Genomic DNA, 20268 nt, shown 5'->3' on the forward strand with positions numbered 1-20268 from the left:
CCAGCACATGAGGTTCCTCAGAATGGCGGGGTGAGTGGCTAAGGAGAACCTTACTCATGTAACTTATTTTGAAAAAGCTCCCTGTGTAATTTCAGTCTACCTAATCCAGTGTATTGTTTAGAGATAGGAAAAGGAAAATTAGTCTGTCTCTTCCATTGTATGATGGAGTCAGCGGGGGGGGGGGGGGGGGGGGGGGGTGCGGGGGGGGAGTAGATTAATGTGTCTTAAAAAGGACAGCTCCAGATATGAGTCCATGTACTTGGGTGGGCCTAGATCCCCACTCTGTTCTCTCTCACTGTCTTCCTTTCCAAGGGCCTCTGGCCATTCTCGTCTTCCCTGTGCCCTAGGTCATTTAGAACAATCAACTGGGTTTAGAACAACTGCCTTAGGCATTTCTTTCCGCTATCAGGTGTGTCTAGCAAGCTCCTGCATGTGCATGCCAAGTCACTTTAGTCACGTCTGAGTCTTTGTGACCCCATGGACTGTAGCCTGCTAGGCTCCTCTGTCCATGGAATTCTCCAGGCAAGAATATTGGACTGGGTTGCCATGCCCTCCTCCAGGGGATCTTCATGACCCAGGGATGGAACCAGTGTCTCTTATGTCTCCAGCATTGGCAGGCAGGATCTTTACTGCTACAGACACCTGGGAAGCCCAGTCTGTTCTTAGATGCATTTTCTGATCAGTGCCTAAAATGATGATATTGTGTGCTGTTGATCAAAGGAGACATCACATATGCAGAGAATGCAATGGCTAGAGACCACGCTCAGCTGAAGAAATTTAGGAACCCCACTCCCAGAAAGATGGGCCAGGAATGTGTGAGCAGGTTAAAAATATTCTTGATCAGGACCTGATCAAGCCTTTGGATAACAGTTTAGGTTGAGACTTCAAAGTTTGGTTGTAGAGCTTGGCTCATTTATGTTAATATTAAAAAGGCTATTGCTATAGAGAAAACTTACAGGCCATCAGTTTAATAGCTAGGTCTGCTGATGGATGGAAAATGTCCTTCCATCAGATGGAAATGCGCTTTCCCCAAACTTCATTTAAACTGAAATTTTGTACCGTATTTTCAAGGCATATCAGCCTTGAATGGATCTGTTTGTTTTTCAGTGATTTTTTTTTTGTTGTTTTTTTCTGTTAATGGATTTAGACTATCCCTACTCCCTTCTGCATTTTCTTCATCCCTGATTTCAGATTTTCTCCTGATAGAGATCCAGTTTTCCCTGACATGTAAAATATTGGTCACCTTGGGATTTTAAAAGCACAAGGTGTGACTCGTATCATTGGGAGACTATCCAGAAGAAAATAAAGTTCTTTTGGTGGCATGTTGTACAATACCTTATATCAACAAAAATGGCTTACCACCCCACAAAGGTCTAGCCCTAGCTTCCTACGTCTATTTAGTGCCACAGAATCTGTTGGTAGTGAAGGTGATAAAAAGGCGTACAACCTTGAAGAGACTAGAGCAGATTGTTTGTCAACAGTTCAGATTCCATCTCTAAAAAATATCTGTGTTTCTCCTTTGAGTTTCCCTATGCTTTGGGTATCAGAGGTGTGAAGTGCCCTGGGGTTCTAGAAGCCACTCAGGATTTGTCTTCTTTAGATTATCTGACTAGAGGGGAAGGAGAAGCTTAAAGGCATGTATAGTTTGGGCTTAAAAATTTTAGTAATCTTTCAAAAACCCAGAAGGAAAAGAGAAAGAACTTTAGACTAACACAGTGGAGACTGCATCATTCAGTAACAAATACATTACGTGCCAGACATGGTGATACAACATGCTGGCGTGGCATGATTAAGAAAAAAATAGATTTGGCCTTTTTCCTGGTTCCTGGCATGCTAAATTCCTTGGAATTTCCACTGATAGGAGTGTCTTCTGTTTTCTAATAAGGTGACTAAAGATGGGGTATTTAGACAGCTTCAGGATGGAGGCTGGTTCCCAGAGGAAAAATCTATGTGATTATAGGGATAGAACCCTTCAGTCCCACCTCTGACCTCTGGGGAGGAGAGATGGACTGGAGACTGAGTTCAAGTACCAGTGGCCTAAAATTCAGTAAATCATGCCTATGCCATGATGCTTCCAGATTGGGAACACATTGATGTGCTGGGAGGGTGGTGCACTCGAAAAGAGCATGGAAGCCCTGTGCCCTCCTTACCCCCATACCTTCCCTATGCATCTCTTCCATTTGGCTGTTCCTGAGTTGTATTATTTACAATAAAGCTGTAATAGAAAGCAGAGAGCTTTCCTGAGCTGGGAGTTGCTCTGGCAAATTACTGAACCTGAGTGGGGTTGTGGGAACCTCCATATTTACAGTTGGCTAGGCAGAAGTGAGGCAAAGGCAATGGCAACCCACTCCAGCACTCTTGCCTGGAAAATCCCATGGGCAGAGGAGCCTGGTAGGCTGCAGTCCATGGGGTCGCTAAGTCGGACACGACTGAGCGACTTCACTTTTCACTTTCACACATTGGAGAAGGAAATGGTAACCCACTCCAGTGTTCTTGCCTGGAGAATCCCAGGGACGGGGGAGCCTGGTGGGCTGCCGTCTATGGGGTCACACAGAGTCGGACACAACTGAAGCAACTTAGCAGCAGCAGCAGGTAGAAGTGAAAGTTGTCTGGGAACCCCATTTGTGGCTGGTGTCCAAAATGGGACTAAGCCCTTAACTGGTGGGGTCTGTGCTAACTCTGGGTAATTAATTTCACATTGAATTTAATTACTGGACACCCAGTTGCTGTCAGAGAATTGGAAAATAGGAGTTGGAATGATATTCCATGCTTAAGTCGATTCAGTCATGTCTGACTGTTTGCAACCCAGGGACCACAGCCAGCCAGGCTCCTCTGTCCATGGGGTTTTTCATGCAGGAATACTGGAGTGATATAGTTAGGGATAAAATGGTGAACAAGAAGAGACATTTTCTGCTCTTACAAAATTTATAAGTATTTCTATGAGTGCATTGGGTTAGGTAGCACCCTGCTGTGTATTACCCAATTGCCCCTCCAGATCTCCTCACTCTGATCATTAGAGGCTGACTCTTAATGGACCCCTTCAGTGGGCCCCCTGTTCTGTCTCTGGTTGGATTTGATCAGTCGGGACCCTGACAGAACACTGGAAAGGGGAGGAGGAGGAGGTCAAGGTATTTATCCTCCTTACTCGTATCTTGTTGGGGACACCTTGGACAGTGTCCCTAGATTGAAAAGCACTACTCTCTTCATGACAATCTTCTCTACATGACTTTCTTTCTCCAGGTTCTGCCAACCCACCCCCCTCCTCCTTGTCTCCTTACGCCTAGAGTTGGTAACAGTGGCTCAGTTCCCAACCCTGATTATTGCCCAAAGTCCCTTGTGGTTTTACTTTACCCTGAGTACACTTTTGTAAAAGTTCCTTAGTACAGAAGCCTTTGAATTATTCTGATTTGAGTGTTCCATCTTATCGGGATCCCAACTAATTACAAGCACTGTCCATTTAATTGTGAGATTGATGCTGGCTAAGTGTGTTGATTTATGTTTTGATATTGTTGATGCTACTATTTCATGTAATTTAGCCAGTTGCTTCTTAAGAAGGTCACACTACGATTGCTTCTTAGCAATGATAAGATCATCTCATGGAATAGAATGCTTATCTTTATATTTTCTTTGGCAGGAGAGTGTACATTCAGCGAGGTAAAGTGAAGGGTAACTAGGACATCAGTTCTGTTTTATAGCATTTAGAATAGCAATTTCAGTTGCCAAAATGCTCTTCTTACCAACTGTGATTCTGGCATTAAACTGTATTCTAGGCTTTGAAGGTGCATTAATAGCCTGGGGTTTATACCAAGATCATACATGCTGATGAGAGCTTGATAAAGGGTGCACAAAGTCATTATTATTAACTGTTTTTTTGCTGAGATGGAACAGGATAGTAGCACCCAGAAGTTCAATAGTTATGCCTGGAACATCTTTCCTTTCATAATAAACACTGGAGTGAAAGGTGTGGGAAATGAAGAAAGAACACCCAGAAATGAGTTGTAAAGACAGCACAAATGTGTGCTTTTTTGTTTACTCTACAGAGGTTCTAACACAGGGAACCAAGTCATGAAATTTACATTTATTATTGATCTTTTCATCTGAACCCACCACAGCACCTTCTTTGAATCTGTTATAAGCCAGTTTTTTCAAATGATGAGTTTATTTTACTAATTTGTTTTTAACTGGAGGATAATTGCTTCACAGTGTTCTGTTGGTTTCTTCTGATGTAAATCAGCCATTGTTGTTGTTGTTCAGTCCCTCAGTCATGTCTGACTCTTTGCAACCCCATGAACTGCAGCACACCAGGCTTCTCTGTCCTTCACCATCTCCCGGAGCTTGCTCAAACTCATGTCCATTGAGTTGATGATGCCATCCAACCACCTCATCCTCTGTCATCCCCTTCTCCTCTTGTCTTCAATATTTCCCAACATCAGGGTGTTTTCCAGTGAGTCTGCTCTTCACATCAGGTGGCCAAAGTACTGGAGCTTTAGCTTCAGCATCAGTCCTACCAGTGAATATTCAGGGTTGATATCCTTTAGGATGGACTGGTTTGAACTCCTTGCAGTTCAAAGGACTCTCAAGAGTCTTCTCCAACACCATAGTTCAAAAACATCAATTCTTTGGTGCTCAGCCTTCATCAATTCTTTGGTGCTCCATACATGACCACTGGAAAAACCATAGCTTTGACTTGACAGACCTTTGTTGGCAAAGTAATGTCTCTGCTTTTTATTATGCTGTCTAGGTTTGTCATAGCTTTTTTCAAAGAGCAAGCATCTTTTAATTTCATGGCTGCAATCACTGTCTGCAGTGATTGTCAAGCCCAAGAAAATAAAATCTTTCACTGTTTCCATTGTTTCCCCATCTATATGCCATGCAGTGATGGGACCAGATGCCATGATCTCAGTTTTTTGAATGTTGAGTTTTAAGCCAGCTTTTTCACTCTCCTGTTTCACCTTCATCAAAAGGCTCTTTTATTCCTCTTAACTTTCTGCCATAATGGCAGAATCAGCCATAAGTATACATAAATCCACTCTCTCTTGAACCGCCCTCCCACTCCCCATCCCATCCATCTAGGTTATCACAGAGCACTGAGTTGAACTCCCTTCATTATACAGGAGCTTCCCACTAATTATCTAACAAATGATGAATTTCTTGAAGGAAGATATAAGCTTATAAGTTTATAGCCTTTCATCAGAGTTACTTTGATCCTCCTTTCTCCCTTATTTTGCTTCCTAGAGTCATTACCTAAATATGACTTAGGATGACCAGACAGGATTATCAAAGATGATGTCAGCTTGTCTATAATCCACTGATCTATAGATAAGAGAGAAAGCTTTTCTCAGAAGATGGTGCATGTTTACATCTCAGAAGATCTGATGAGAGTCTATGTCCATTCTTGAAAGTGAAAGTGTTAGTCACTCAGTCATGTCCAACTCTTTGCAACCCCATGGACTGTAGCTTGCCGACTCCTCTGTCCATGGGATTTCCTAGAAAAGAATGTTGGAGGGGTTGCCATTTCCTTCATCCTTGATCATTAGCTATTGGAGATACAGCGATTTCAAAGCTCATCTACCTCCTAATGCTATAGATGAGGCAACTGAGACAGAAATATTAGAAGACTTGGCTAAGAACACAGCTGTATTCATTTGCCAGGGCTCTGTCACACAGACCCCACAACTGACTGGACTAAACAACTGAAATGCATTTTCTGTATTCTCCCAGTGCTGGAGGCTAGAAATCCAAAGCCAAGGTGTTGGCAGGGGTGGTTTCTTCTGATGACTGTGAGGGAAGGACCTATTCCAGGCTTCCTCTCTCCCTGGCTTATCAGTGGCCATCTCCTCCATATCTGTTCTCACCACATTCCCACTTATGTGTGTGTGTGTCCAAATTTCCTCCTCTTAGAAGTCCACCATTCATACTGGATGAGGGCCCACTTTCATGACCTCATTTTAACTTGATCATCTCTAAAAGACCCTATCTCCAAAAGAAAGTCCAATTTTAAGGTACTAGGGCTTAGCTTATAACAATGGCTGTCTAAAGATAGACTTGAAAAAAAAATAAAGATAGACTTGAATCTTGATCTTTTGATGTCTTTGTTAGGTATTTTTCACCCTTGCTATGCCATGTGCCATTTAATATTCTTCTTCCCATGGATGCAAAGAAAACCATTTTATTTTTCATAGAGGTAGGGTATAGAGATGTGATTTAAACCTTGTATTTTCTCAGACATTTCAAATCATTCAATTTAGATGAAATATAAGGTCAAAGTAAATTTCAAATAGTAAGGATCCTTATTAATAAAGCCTGAAAATAGTCATCTTGGGGATAAAGATAAGTAATGAGATTTGTATTACATCACTGAAATTATTGAACTTTAGAATTAGAGTACCAGGTTCTCCCATACTTATTCTATAAATTACAGTTTATAACATGACATTGTGTTGATAAATGCATTTGTGCAGTTATTTTCCTCTTTATTTGGATCTCTCTGTCCCTGCAAAAAGGCTTCCAGGGAAGTAAGTTTTCCTTCTAGATGTGCTATGGATAAAGCTTTGGCAGAACAATTGCCAATCCTGCCATTTAATTCTCCTAAAATCATTTGGTCAGTGTAGGGATGCCTAAAGCCTGTGTGGTTCTAAAGCAGCCCAGGTGACACCAGATATCCTAGCAAAATATTTGCACATTGGTAGACAGGTTATTTTTGTTAGGTTATACCAAGTGGTCTTTTAGAAAAGGTGGATTTAAATAAGACAAATTTGTCTTAGAAGTTTTTAGTTCATATATCATATCACCAAGGTCAATGTGGTTTACTTATCCTTGCATTAATGAAAACTGCTTTGATTAAAGGTCAGAACAGGAAAAAAAATAATGGGGTGTTGGACTCTTTGGTGACAACCACATTCTCCCTGTTCTCACATGGCCTAACAACCTCATTTTGAAGGAGGGAAACCTGATGATCCTCTGATCATAACATTGACATGATCAGCCCAAGAAGATAAATACACACTCTCTCAGACTTTCCACCCAGGTTGGCCTCTGTGATGTGGAACTTGGGAACAGCAGATGAAGTAGCATTTCTAACTATCTACTGACATCCAACAGGGCTACACATAAATCTGCACATGGCCTACTTCACCGACTCTTAAACTATGCCTCTTGGTATTTAAAAAAGGTAGTTAAGTGGCCCCACTCCAGTACTCTTGCCTGGAAAATCCCATGGATGGAGGAGCCTGGTAGGTTCCTACCATGGTCCATGGGGTTGCAAAGAGTCGGACACGACTGAGCGACTTCACTTTCACACATTGGAGAAGGAAATGGCAACCCACTCCAGTGTTCTTGCCTGGAGAATCCCAGGGACGGGGGAGCCTGGTGGGCTGCCGTCTATGGGGTCGCACAGAGTCGGACATGACTGAAACGACTTAGCAGCAACAGCAGCAGCAGCAGCAGCAGCAGTGAAATGAAAGTGTTAGTTGCTTAGTTGTGTCCGACTCTTTGTGACCCCATGGACTGTAGCCCGCCAGGCTCCTCTGTCCACGGAATTCTCCAGGTAATTATACTGGAGTAGGTAGCCATTCCTTTCTCCAGAGGATCTTCCCAACCCAGGGATTGAACCCAGGTCTCCTGCATTACAGGTGGCTTCTTTACTGTCTGAGCCAAAGAGGTATTCATTTCTAGGATTTGCCCTCTATATTCCTCTCTTCTAGCAGTTTACCAAAACATATCTATTGCATCACCAGCCTTTCAGTATACACCAAGGAAGAAATGTTAGTGGTTAAAGAAATCTGGAAGATGCCACACACTGCATCCCTCTTTTAGCTATTCATGATGCATACTGGAATATTGAAGGCTTGGCAGCATCTTGCAAGAAGCAGCACTGAGCTTCCTTTAGTCAGTTTCCAAAGTCTTCTGAGCAGGGAACCATTTGTTCATGTAAACCTGTAAGATGTAAGCAGCACATTTTGAGAAATATTGTACAAAACTTGCTTACGTCAAAGAAATATATACACTGGAAAAGAATTTGGTGGGAATTCCCTGGTGGTTCAGTGGTTAAGACTCTGTGCTGCCAATGCAGGGGACAGGAGTTCGATCCCTGGTTGGTGAATTAAGATCCCACATGCTGTGTGGTGTGGCAAAAAATAAAAGACCTTAGATCAAGTTTATAGGTAATGTAGCAAGAGAGCTGCAGATCTCTCTCTCTCTCTCTCTTTCTCTCTCTCTCTCTCTCTCTGGATACTTGAGTGACTCACAATCTTTGTAATCTCTGCGAAATATTCCTTGTGGCTGATTAGCAGAGAGGAAGTACTGAAATAGCCTAGCCAGGTTTTTCACTCATGAAGATCTTTCTTAACTGTGGGGGGTAGATGACTGTTTTGTATGTGCACATATGGCTTCCCTGACAGCTCAGATGGTCAAGAATCCATCTACAATGTAGGAGACCTGGGTTTGATTCTTGGGTTGGGAAAAACCCCTGGAGAAGAGAATGGCTACTTACTCCAGTATTCTTGCCTAAAGAATCCCACAGACAGAGGAGCCTGGTAGGCTACAGCCCATGGGGTTGCAAAGAGTCGGACACAACTGAGTGACTAGCACAACCACATGTGAGAGAAAGGGTGAGTGTGTGTGTGTGTGTGTGTGTGTGTGTGTGTGTGTGTGTGTGTATGTATGTGTCTCCTGGATAATCAGATAGCTTAAAAAAAAACTACTGGGCTCATAATCAGAAGGTCTGATACCATAGATGTGAGATGTGACATCTCCACCAGTTAGCATGGGTGTTATTGCACAAACCCCATCCCTCTGTCACGAGGCAGGCCTTTAGTACCCAGCAAGCCTCCCTGTCTACTGGGGACCTTAGCAAATATAGTCTGAAGGTGAAGAGGAGGAAGTTGTCAGGCTGATGACATAATGTCTAAGAATGTGGGTCACCTTGAGGGGAGCAGAGTGTTTGGTCCAAAGGGCTGCCTTTCCTGAGGGGGATAGGAGTGGAATGTCTGACACCCTGAAGCAACCATTCCTCCTGACTGGCCTTGATGGATGCTGGGTCTAGATGCTCCTGTAACAAAGACCCTTTGGTGTTGAATAACAGAAACAATCTTTGAGCAAGCTTAAGGAAAAAAGAGAATATATTGGGTAGATATTTAAGCATATGATGGAATTTAAACACTTGGAAGAGTCAAATCTTCAGAAAGTTCAGAAACATGATGGCTCAAGGGGTCTGCTTTCCACTCTCAATTCCCCAGAGTCTCAGCTCCAATTTTGGGTGAAATGTCCACCCTAAGGCCATTTAGTTGTGATGTATCTGTTGGTTCAGGAGCATGTGGCAACATCTTGATCTCATAGAAAGTGGGTCCCTTCTCCAGCCCCAGGAGATACGGTGTGACAGTCTAAACCAGTCACTGTGATCTCACTGCCCTGTGTCAGGAACTGGTCTGCAGATGGCCTTGAGACCCAATACTAGGGCAGGAGATATAAATAGAAAAGGGCTGGATATGGATTCTGAGAGAGCTTTTGTTTTCCCAGGAAGAAGGAACAACAAATTCACATGGCATGGTTTTTTCTCCCTTTGTTTTTCCCCTTCTTTGGAGTTCAGAAATAATGCCTAGTGGTGCCAGGATGTGACTGAGATGTGACAAGCACCAGATGAGAGGTGTATACTAGGAGCAGGCGGTTTAGAGGAGAGAAAGCCAAGATGTCTACATAATAGAGCTGTCACACTGACACCAGACCCAATACCTCTTGATTGGTTCCTGAGAAAATGATTCGTTTGTTGACATTGCAGTGCACTACAATAGGGTGTTGTTATCATTGTTACTTGCAACCTAAATCATTCCTAAGTGAAAAAGTTACATAGGATAAGTATAGATGTTGGGGGCCAGTTCCTACAGATCAAAGAGAGATTCTCAGAGCTTTAATGGGGGACAAGACAGAAACAGCTCAGGAAATAGGGACATATTTAGAGGTGTCTACGAAATCTCCCCTGGAGCCTTGAAATCTTACTACCATGGCAGAGCATGGTGAGAGAAGCCCTCTTGGCACCAGAACACACCTGTCCTAGATAGAATTAACTCATTAACTCATACATTAGTTTTACTAATTTTTTTATCAATTCCTTATTATCTGCTAGATATTTTTCTACATGTTGGGAATAGATTGGGGAAGACTGAGGAGATTTTGGTTCTCATTAAATTAACATTCTAAAGGGGACATAGTTAATAAACCAGAAAGGTAAATGAACAGAATCATTCCAAGTAGTGAGAAGTGCTATATGAAATATAAAACACAGTGTTGTGATAGAGAGTCTGGGAGGATGTGAGTGTGGAAGACTTAAGAAAGTAACACTGGAAATAAAACTTGAATTGCATAAAGGTGCCAGCTGTATGAGACCCGGGGACCAAGCTTTTCTGAAGGGAATGGCCAGTGCAGAGGCCCTTGCCAGGGTGAGCATGGTGGGCTGGACACACAGACTGCATTATTAATGGGTGTCCAGTGCACGGCGATCCGGGAGGCCACCCATGCTTATCTCATTGTGACCGTTCCCACCACTCAGCTCGTGGGCATTGTGATGGATCTTGAGGCTGCTGATGGGGTGACTGTTCCCAGCATCTGCTTCAGGCTGGGATGGGATGGCTGGGGGCGGGGAGCCTGGGTAACAGACTGTGATCAGAGCCAGATCATTCAGCTGGCATGCAGCTGCTTCAAGACCATGCTCCAGTCATTTCCTCAAGATACAGTGGCCACATTTGATGTGTCTCTCTGTGGAAAGACCTGGCTCTGGCTCCCAGCTTGCTACAGCTGGTCATACCCAACATCATTTTCAAGTGATACTTATCAGTGAAGCAGTCACATGAGATCATAGGGCTTGAAGCACCCTCGCATTTCTTACATGTCTGGCATGACCCAGAACGAAAGTGTTGGAATGCCACCACCCCTACTTCTGGCAGGTTGCTGGCTAAACCAGATATCCACCTAGTTCTGGTGTAGAATTCAACTCTCCTTAACACTTGAACTTGGGGGCAATTAATTATTAGAGCTGTCAGATTTTCTCATGGATCCTATATGACTGGTCAGATGTTAGGCATATGTTCACTTTAGGAGGTAAGGTAACTGCAAGTAGCCAAACTACCATTTAAAAGCCCTGGCTCATTATTTTCTAATAACAACATGTGAGATAAAGAATTTTATATATATTTGTGTAGGATATGATTATATAAATTAATTAAATATAAATCTATTATATTTAAATTATTAATGACATCACTCACGATGCTCCTATTCTTATTTTTTCTGTGGCTTGATAAAATATTCTCAGAGAAATGTTAGTATGTCTGTGATTATATATTTTTTCTTCTCCTTTATATTTCTTCTGATTTTTGCCTTATGTATCTTTGCTTTTTTGCTGTTAAGGTGTCTAATGGTGTAAGATGTCTATATTCTTTGTGAAATTATGCCTTTTATCATTAAAAATACTCATCATTGTTTCATTTTAAATAAATTAATTAATTTTAAAAATAAGTAAAAACCCTGGCTTGCTTCTCCTAAATCTAGGATGAAATGGATTATAAAATATCAAAGTTGGAAGAGACTTCAGTGATCAATATCCCTCCTCTTAAGAGATGAAAAATAAAAAAGGAAAAACGACTTAACCAAAGTTAACATTAATAGAAAGGAAACAATAGAAAGTTTTTGGGTATCCACATGGGTCTTTCACAGATGTTTACATCATTTTGTTGTTTTGCTTTGACTTATGGAACAAAGGGGAGAAAATTCCTGGGTCAACAGTGTGAAAGTGTACAATCACAGTTCTCCTCGCCCCTGTCTGGTTCCACTCTCACTACCCTATATAGCAAGATTCTTTTTCTCATTTCACAGACGAGGAAAGTACATCCATTTAGTTAGTAGGTGGCAGTACTGAACTCGAGCTTAAGCCTTCCGATTATCTAATATCATTTCCAAATCCATCACTACTGTCATTCTCTGGGGGTTGAGGAATGTAGCAGAAATTAGCCATAACTTAGACGGGGTAGAATACACAGGAGCCCCAAAGCCAATGTGGTTGCTACAAGCCGTAAGGAAAGGATTCTGACGTCACCTTCAGTTCAGTTCAGTTCAGTTCAGTCGTTCAGTCGTGTCCGACTCTTTGCGACCCCATGAATCACAGCACGCCAGGCCTCTCTGTCCATCACCAACGTCCATCGAGTCAGTGATGTCATCCAGCCATCTCACCCTCTGTCGTCCCCTTCTCCTCCTGCCCCCAATCCCTCCCAGAATCAGAGTCTTTTCCAATGAGTCAACTCTTCGCATGAGGTGGCCAAAGTACTGGAGTTTCAGCTTTAGCATCATTCCTTCCAAAGAACACCCAGGACTGATCTCCTTCAGAATGGACTGGTTGGATCTCCTTGATGTCACCTTCACTAGTGTGTAAATACTTCCCTCTTAAAGTTACTTTATCTGAAGCAGAGGCTCCTGGCTGTAACATAACCTGGTGCTGTCATTTCAACAACCACCTTCATTTATTTTAAATACCACCTCCTGGACAGAGGGGCACATAGAAAACCAGGCTATTAGAACCAACTGGCTGGGTTCAAATCCTGGCCCTACCACTTTTTCTGGGTGACCTGAAGAATATTATTATACTTAACCTTCTGGTATCTCAGTTTTCTTATCTACAAAATGGGGTAGCAGTAGTGTCTTCCTGAGAAGGTGGTGATGACTAAATGAGGTCAAGTATTTAGAAGAGTAAATGTTGAGTAAAGGTTAATTGTTACATTTGCTCTCAGGACAACAGAAGGAATTCTGTCACAGGTCTGAGTTTTCTCCAGCAGTATGAAAAGAGTAATTTCTCTCTCTTTCTTTAAAAAAAAAATGTATTTAGCTATTTGGCTGCTCAAAATTTTAAATGTGCCATGGGAGACATTTAGCTGTGGTGAAGTGAATGAAGTTGCTCAGTCGTGTCCGACTCTTTGCGACCTCATGGACTGTAGCCTACCAGGCTCCTCTGTCCATGGGATTTTCCAGGCAATAGTACTGGAGTGGGATGCCATTTCCTTCTCCAGGGGATCTTCCCAACCCAGGGATCGAACCCCGGTCTTCCTCATTGTAGACAGACGCTTTACCATCTAAGCCACCAGGGAAAATTGTGGTATAGGGATCAAACCCAGACCCCCTGAATTGGGAGTGTGGAATCTTAGCCGCTGGACTGCCAGGGAAGTCTTGAAAAGAATACTTTCATAGCTCATGATAATGGATAGGCATCCCAGAGTGAGAAGTGTCTAAAAACATATTCCCATATCGTTGAATGCTTGACTCCAGAGTAAGATGTATTCCTGGCACTCTACTGCAAGAGTTACCTTCTTTTTGAACAGCAGAAAGCTCTGGCTTATGCACTCAAAAAGCTAAAGCTGACCCAGAAGTTATGCTTAGAGAAGAAAAAGAAGAAAGAGCCTCTTATGTAACTTGAAGAGTATAAGGGACCCAATGATAAAAACCACTGCCATGAACTTTTCTGAAGCATAATAAATCTCTGCCAGCCATTGCCAAGGTATCATTTGTCGTTTTGTTTTTGTCTTAAAATAGACTAGAAAAAATGTTAATAAACCCCCTCCCATTAGATTGTGTATTAGATTGTGAAAGGTAGGAAATGCTATTATTTCAAGTTTTTTCCATCTTCTAAAATAACCCTCTGTGTGTTTTATGGCTCCTTAGCAGTATTCTGACTTTAATTTGACGGTGACCCCTGACTTTGTCTAGATCTCCCATGCAGCTGAATCTTCCCTCTACTCTGTTTTTCTTTCTCTTTTTGCTTATACTTTCTGCACGTTTAGATCATCTTTCTACCGACCTTTCAGTGGCTCAGTGTTTTGTTTCAATGCATGAGCTAAGTTGGAAAACAGAGCCAAGTGACAAGCTGGGAAGCAGCAGCTCAGCCACGCAGAGCAAGTGAGCTTTGTGCTCTTTCTAGTCATAGCAAGTGTGGCCTTGGTGGACTGTAGGGAACAGTGTCTCTCAGGTAAAAATAAGTTGCTAAGATTCACACCAGAATGATGCAAATCTTTCATTTGCAAACAGATCCTGAAATGGGAGCCATGTGGAAAGAGGACTGACTTGGAAATCAGATTCAGGGTCCTGCCTAGCTTTCTTCCAGATGATCCCACCAATCAGCCATCTGGTCTCAGGTAAGCATCTGTGACTTACAAAATATTTTTTTAATCAACAACAAAAATTAGGGAGAATACAATAACAAAACTGTGTGTGCTATTGAGTTTTAAGCAACCCCAACATTGGGATGAGTTCATTTCAGACCTAGTTCTTTGTGGATTCCTCCTTTACCCCTGATTCCCTTCCTCCCACCCCAGAGATTAACCTGTCCTGAATTTGCATCTTTCGTACTTCTTCTGTATACACATGTATCTTTCAACAGTGGGTACTCTGTTTTGCGTGTTTTAAAACTTTAAACTTTATCTACATATCATTCTTCAACTTGCTTTTTTAATGAATTTAGCATTAGCTTTCAGCAACAAATCTCTGGTCCATTCATTTTAACTAGTATATATTCTAATGATTTGTGAATAGACATCAGTCTACCTGTTAATCTATCTATCTCCATTCTCCTGTTGATGAGTAATTAGCTGCTGCTGCTGCTAAGTCGTTTCAGTCATGTCCGACTCTGTGCGACCCCATAGACAGCAGCCCACCAGGCTCCCCCGTCCCTGGGATTCTCCAGGCAAGAACACTGGAGTGGGTTCCCATTTCCTTCTCCAATGCATGAAAGTGAAAAGTGAAAGGGAAGTCGCTCAGTCGTGTCTGACTCTTAGCGACCCCATGGACTGCAGCCCACCAGGTTCCTCCATCCATGGGATTTTCCAGGCGAGAGTACTGGAGTGGGGTGCCATTGCCTTCTCCGTGAGTAATTAGATTGTTTCTAATTTTGCACTATGGTGAGCAATGCTTTGACCAGTGTTCTTGTTCATTTTCTGTACTAACATACAAAAGCTCCTCAAAAACGTTTTGTCTATATTCACAGTAAAACATACACTGTACATGGAAACCCAGAACATACAAGTGTACATTTCTGTGTATCTGTGTATACATTGTATGTGGAAAAAAGTTTCTCAAAATAACACTCTTGTTGTCTATTCAGTTATGATCCAGATTGATTTAGTCTATTTCACATACCAAAAAAATAGGCCATTTGCAATTTACTAAAGTGATTCCGTGACCCAGTAGTGCATCTCCACACTGTTCTGGGGCACATACTTGGCCGTGAAATTGCTGGGTCATAGGTTACACCCATTTTAAAATTGATGAGTTTATGCCTTTGTGAGTTCATTTGATATGTTTAAATGGATATTTGCATATAGCCAGCATTCTAGGGGTTTCTAAGAGGCAGCTTTTTGAGTTATTTAGTGGCTGGAAATGGAAATTCCATTTTAGCTTTCTGGGTTTCAGTTTTTTCATCTGTCACAAGAAGTCGAAATAAAACAAAATACTGGATTCTTCAGTGTTTTGCAGATTACTTTCCCTTCAGTCCCAAAGTCCTGAGGAGGGCTTCAGGTTCTGTTCTAATGTGTGTAAGCTGTAGGGAGAGAGGGGTTTAGGGGAGCAAAAGGAGGAGAATGAGGAGGTGGAATCTGGGGCCTTTTACCGTGGTCCCAACCCAAGGAGCCCATTTCAATATTTATCCATTGTATTTCCATTGTGTGCAGCTCAAAAATATTCTGAAACTTTGGGTTTAAATGTTCTCAAGTCTCTTTCTAGATCTAAACTTGAATGAAAAGAACGTTTGCATCTCTGGACCCTTTAAAATTGCAGCCAGTATTAGAGCACATGATGACTTAGGGCATAGGGCATTGGCAAAAAGTGTTGGTTAACCCAAGTTCTTTATGGATTTCTAACACTGTGGAATATGACTTGGAAAGGATGATTTCAGAGTACTGTAGGGCAGTAAGTTCGGTGCACTCTTGGCTGGGACTGCCCCTGTGGGACAGCCAAGTGTACTCTGTTCTATGGGCTACGTCCAGAAGAGGCTGCTTTAAAGGATTTTTCTATTGCAGTATTGTTTATTTACAGTGTTGTATCAGTTTCATGTGTACAGCAAAGTGATTCAGTTTTATATATAAAAAATATATATTGTTGTTCAGTCACTAAGTCATGTCTGACTCTTTATGACTCCATGGACTGCAACACACCAGGGTTCCCTGTCCTTCGCTATCTCCCACAGTTTGCTCAAATTCATATGCCTTGAGTCAGTGCCATCTAACCATCTCATCCTCTGCTGCCTGCTTCTCCTTCTGTCTTTAATCTTTCCCAGCATCAGGGTCTTTTCCAATGTGTCTACTCTTCGCATCAGGTGGCCAAAGTATTAGCATCAGTCCTTCCAATGAATATTCAGAATTTATTTCCTTTAGGATTGACTAATTTGATCTCCTTGCTGTCCAAGGGACTTTTAAGAGTCTTCTCCAGCTCCAAAATTCAAAAGCATCCTATATTATATATATTCTTTTTCAGATTCTTTCCATTATAGGTTATCACAAGATATCGAATATAGTTTCCTGTGCTGTATAGTAGGACTTTGTTATTTGTCTGTTTTATATATAATTGTGTGCATCTCTTATTCCCAAACTCCTTATCCCTCCTGCTCCTATCCCTCCCTCCCCTCTTTGGTAATCATAAATTTGTTTCCTGTGTCTCAGTCTGTTTCTGGTTTGTATATAAGTTTATTTGTATGATATTTTTTTAGATTCCACATATAAGTGGTATCTTATGATGTTTATCTTTCTCCATAAAAAACTGCTTTGTTTTCGCCGTATTTGTTTATTCATGAATGAAAGCCTAATATCAATCTCTCTGAGCTCCATTTCTGCCTGCTAACTGTGCCACTGGCTCACGGTGAAGCCCATTTACTCAGCAGGGTGCACATACATTTAAACCATTACATTCACAGAGATGAAATTTTATTATCATTTTAATGAAAACACTCAGCTCCTCGTGGGTTTATTTTTGCCTTTCCAAATAGGGTAAGAGCATAAAGAGCTGGTGGTAACTTGGTAGTAAAGTGACTTCAGGATGGTGTGTGTTCATTCATGGAGAATCACGGTTGCCTTTCCTAATCCCCTGGCTTTCTCTCTCACTGTCTGTCTCCCAGCACCCGGGTGACTGCCTCCTGTCAGATCCTAGTCCCGCCCTTTAATTCATCCCGCTTGCATTTCATCTTCCTTAATCACTGTTTTCATCACATCACTCCCTTGCTCAGAAACCCCCGAGGGCTCTTTATTTCCCACCACATCAAATCTAAATGCAGCGGCCTGCTTTCAAGGCTTCTCCTAATCTATTCTTTCCTTGCGTCTCCAGCTTTATTTCCTTTGCCAGATGTGGTTCTGGTTCCTGTGGTTTAGAGATAATGGAATTTTTGTACACACTCACACACAAAACTGGAAATCTATCTATCATTTTCCTTAAGCACAGTTCAGCCTAGTTTCCGTACGCAAAGCACACATCAGCAGTGATGGCTCACCTCCCTCCCAGCCCTCCTCGCCCCAGGCCATGTGAGCGAGATGGAGGGGTCCTCTGGGGTAAGTGTGTGGAGGAAAACAGCTTATACCCCACTCTCTCTCCATACCCAAAGACGACTGTTCACTGGAGTGGTTTGTGAAAAGCACTGCCATGTTGACAAGACAGGCAGAATGCAAGCAGCTAAGAAGGCAATCTTGAAAGATATGTAATTTCAAATCAGAAAGATCTGGTTCAGGAACTTGGAAAGAAGTACACCTGGATAAGGTAAAACTCAGCAGATCATGAAACCTCCAAAAAAGATGGTGGTGAAGTTGGTAAAGGAGATTCAAGAGTAGGTTTACCTATTGGAATAGGTTTATCACATCTGTGAATATCATTTATTTTCTTTCAACTTTGTATTTATTATGGGGTGTGTGTTTGTTGTTTGCTTTTCTGTAACTATTTCAGGAAGTCCTGGCTCTTCCACTTAATAGCAGTATGATTTGGGGCAATTTTCTTTAGCCATAAAGTGGAGGTAATAATGCTACCTAGTACATGGGGTTGTTGTGAGGACTAAATAATATAGTTAAAAAGCAAAGAACATGAAGTCCAAGACCAAAATAGCAGCCATTATTCCTATCAACATTATTATTATAAGTACACATAAGCTGCTCTTCATTTGAGCAGCTGCTAAAATTCCACCTTCTCTCAAAATACCTTCAGTTTAGTTTAGCAAACATTAGCTGAACACTCAGTGGATGTCAGGCACTGATGCAACGCTGATGAAACCAGAGGCAAGAAACTGACCTTGTCCTTGAGTGGCTTGTCTTCCAGTAGCGGAGGCAAACCCATGAGCAGATTATTTCAGCTTAAGGTTTGGCTGTCTGGCACAGTCATTACTAGCCATGAGTGACTATTCAGCACTTAAAATGTGGCTGGTCTGAAATAAGATGTTCTCTACATGTAAAAAACACAGTGGAGTTTGAAGACTTGAAATGGTAAAAGAATGTGAAATAGCTAATAGACAATTTTTAGTATGATACTACCTGTTGAAATGATAACATTCTGGATTATGTGTGTGTTAGTCACTCAGTCGTGTCAGACTCTTTGCAACCCTGTGGACTGTAACCCACAAGCCTCCTCTGTCCATGGGATTTCCCAGGGAAGAATACTGGGGTGGGTTGCCATTTCCTTCTCCAGGGGAATCTTCCCAACCCCAGGGATTGAATCTGGGTCTCCTGCATTGCAGGCAGATTCTATACCATCTAAGTCACCAGGGAAGCCCTGGATATGCTGGGCTAAATAAAATACTTAAAATTAATTTCACTTGTTTCTTTTTAATTTTTAAAAACTGTGCTATTAAATACATGTGGCCCCTGTTAGGTTTCTCTTGGACAGCACTTGGTCTAAGATGATACAGTGGAGATTCAAACGGGATGCAGTGGGGAAGCATGCCACGGAGCCTGGGATTGAAGGAAGGCTGCCTGGAGGAGCAGATGCATCCTGAGCCGAGTCAAGGATGGACAGAGGTTATCCAGGCAATAACAAATCTAAAGGGCATTCCAGATGGAGGTAACAGGAAGGTGTGGAAAGGCTTGTGTTTATGGAGTGCTGGAGGCAGTTGGTTATTCCACAAGATAAAGGATTGTGAGTTGGGAAACTGGAAGATAAAGCTACCAGGGAAGTGAAATCTAATTTTCCCATCATTTAAGATCCAGTTGTCATTAAATGCTCTGGTTCTTGTCTTATGCTTGAGGTCTGATTATGTCTCCACTATTGTTAGCAGTTTTGGACTATCAGCAATGGAGAGTTGGAAGGTCATGTCCCAGAGGACAGGATCAATAATGTGAAGGTACCACTTGGAAGGCAGGATGCCATTTTTCCCTCGGCAGTAGTCTGAAAGATAGGAAGGCAGCCTAAGATTGCCATCTCGAGTGTAAGCCTGATGAATGAGAATCAGATAGGAAGGTCAGAGCTTTTGATTTGTTCTCATTCATTGGGTTCAAGGAGAGTATACATGGTTGCATTCACGCTCATTTACCTGTCAATGAATTTCAGGAGGATTCCTCCTCCAATAAATTCCCACCAATATGGAATATAATCATTCATCAGATTATATTAATTTGCAAGCATATTATACCACTCTATCACAAATCACCCGTAGGTCTTCTGCCATTAGTAACAAATTATTAACATGGATATTCAGTAGGTCATGGAAGAGGAGTAGCAAAAGACTTGGAAACCTAAGTGGATGGAGGAGCTGGAGAGTTAGAGAGCACGTTCCATCTTACAGTTTTCCCCAGATACTATCTGGGAAATTTCTGTGCATTGGTTCTTGTTCTGTTTTTGGAACCACTAGGATAATGAATCAAATCTCTCTTTCTCATGATAGCCACTTGGAAAATTTGAAGAGCATTTTACATCTTCCCCTTAATTCTTCTTTTCAGTGGATTAAAGCTCTTCATCTCCTTTGGCTGTTAATCATAGAATCCTCTGGTTCTCTCCCAGAGGGAGAAAACCAGACTCTCCAGAAAACTGTACTTTTGTGTACCTCTCCTAGCTGAACACAACATTCCAAGCTTTGTCCAAATATCAAAATGTAAAGTGGGCTTATGACTTACCTCCACTTCTTCCAGAGAGGCCTCAGTTGTGGTTGGTTGGCAGTCACTTGAGACTTCAGATCCAGAGCCGAACTTGGTTGATAAGAAAAAGCCCTGTTATTCTCACAGACTTGGAAAACAAGCTTATGGTTGCCAGGGGAAAGGATGCGGGGAAGGGATAGCT

At 42.0% G+C, this 20268-nt stretch overlaps 1 long non-coding RNA gene across 1 annotated transcript in view; it reads left to right on the top strand.

Annotated features, from left to right (window-relative positions):
• Window positions 1–235: 235 nt before the first annotated feature.
• The window catches only part of LOC109562922 (uncharacterized), a 59330-nt gene continuing 39297 nt past the window's right edge, over window positions 236–20268 (top strand). The window contains exons 1-2 of the long non-coding RNA XR_011568044.1: window positions 236–13534; window positions 14062–14168. This is a non-coding gene — a long non-coding RNA (uncharacterized lncRNA). The remainder of the gene's footprint in view (window positions 13535–14061; window positions 14169–20268) is intronic.

The sequence above is a fragment of the Bos indicus genome, chromosome 8 (assembly GCF_029378745.1).
Source record: "Bos indicus isolate NIAB-ARS_2022 breed Sahiwal x Tharparkar chromosome 8, NIAB-ARS_B.indTharparkar_mat_pri_1.0, whole genome shotgun sequence".
NCBI classification, from domain to species: Eukaryota; Metazoa; Chordata; class Mammalia; order Artiodactyla; family Bovidae; genus Bos; species Bos indicus.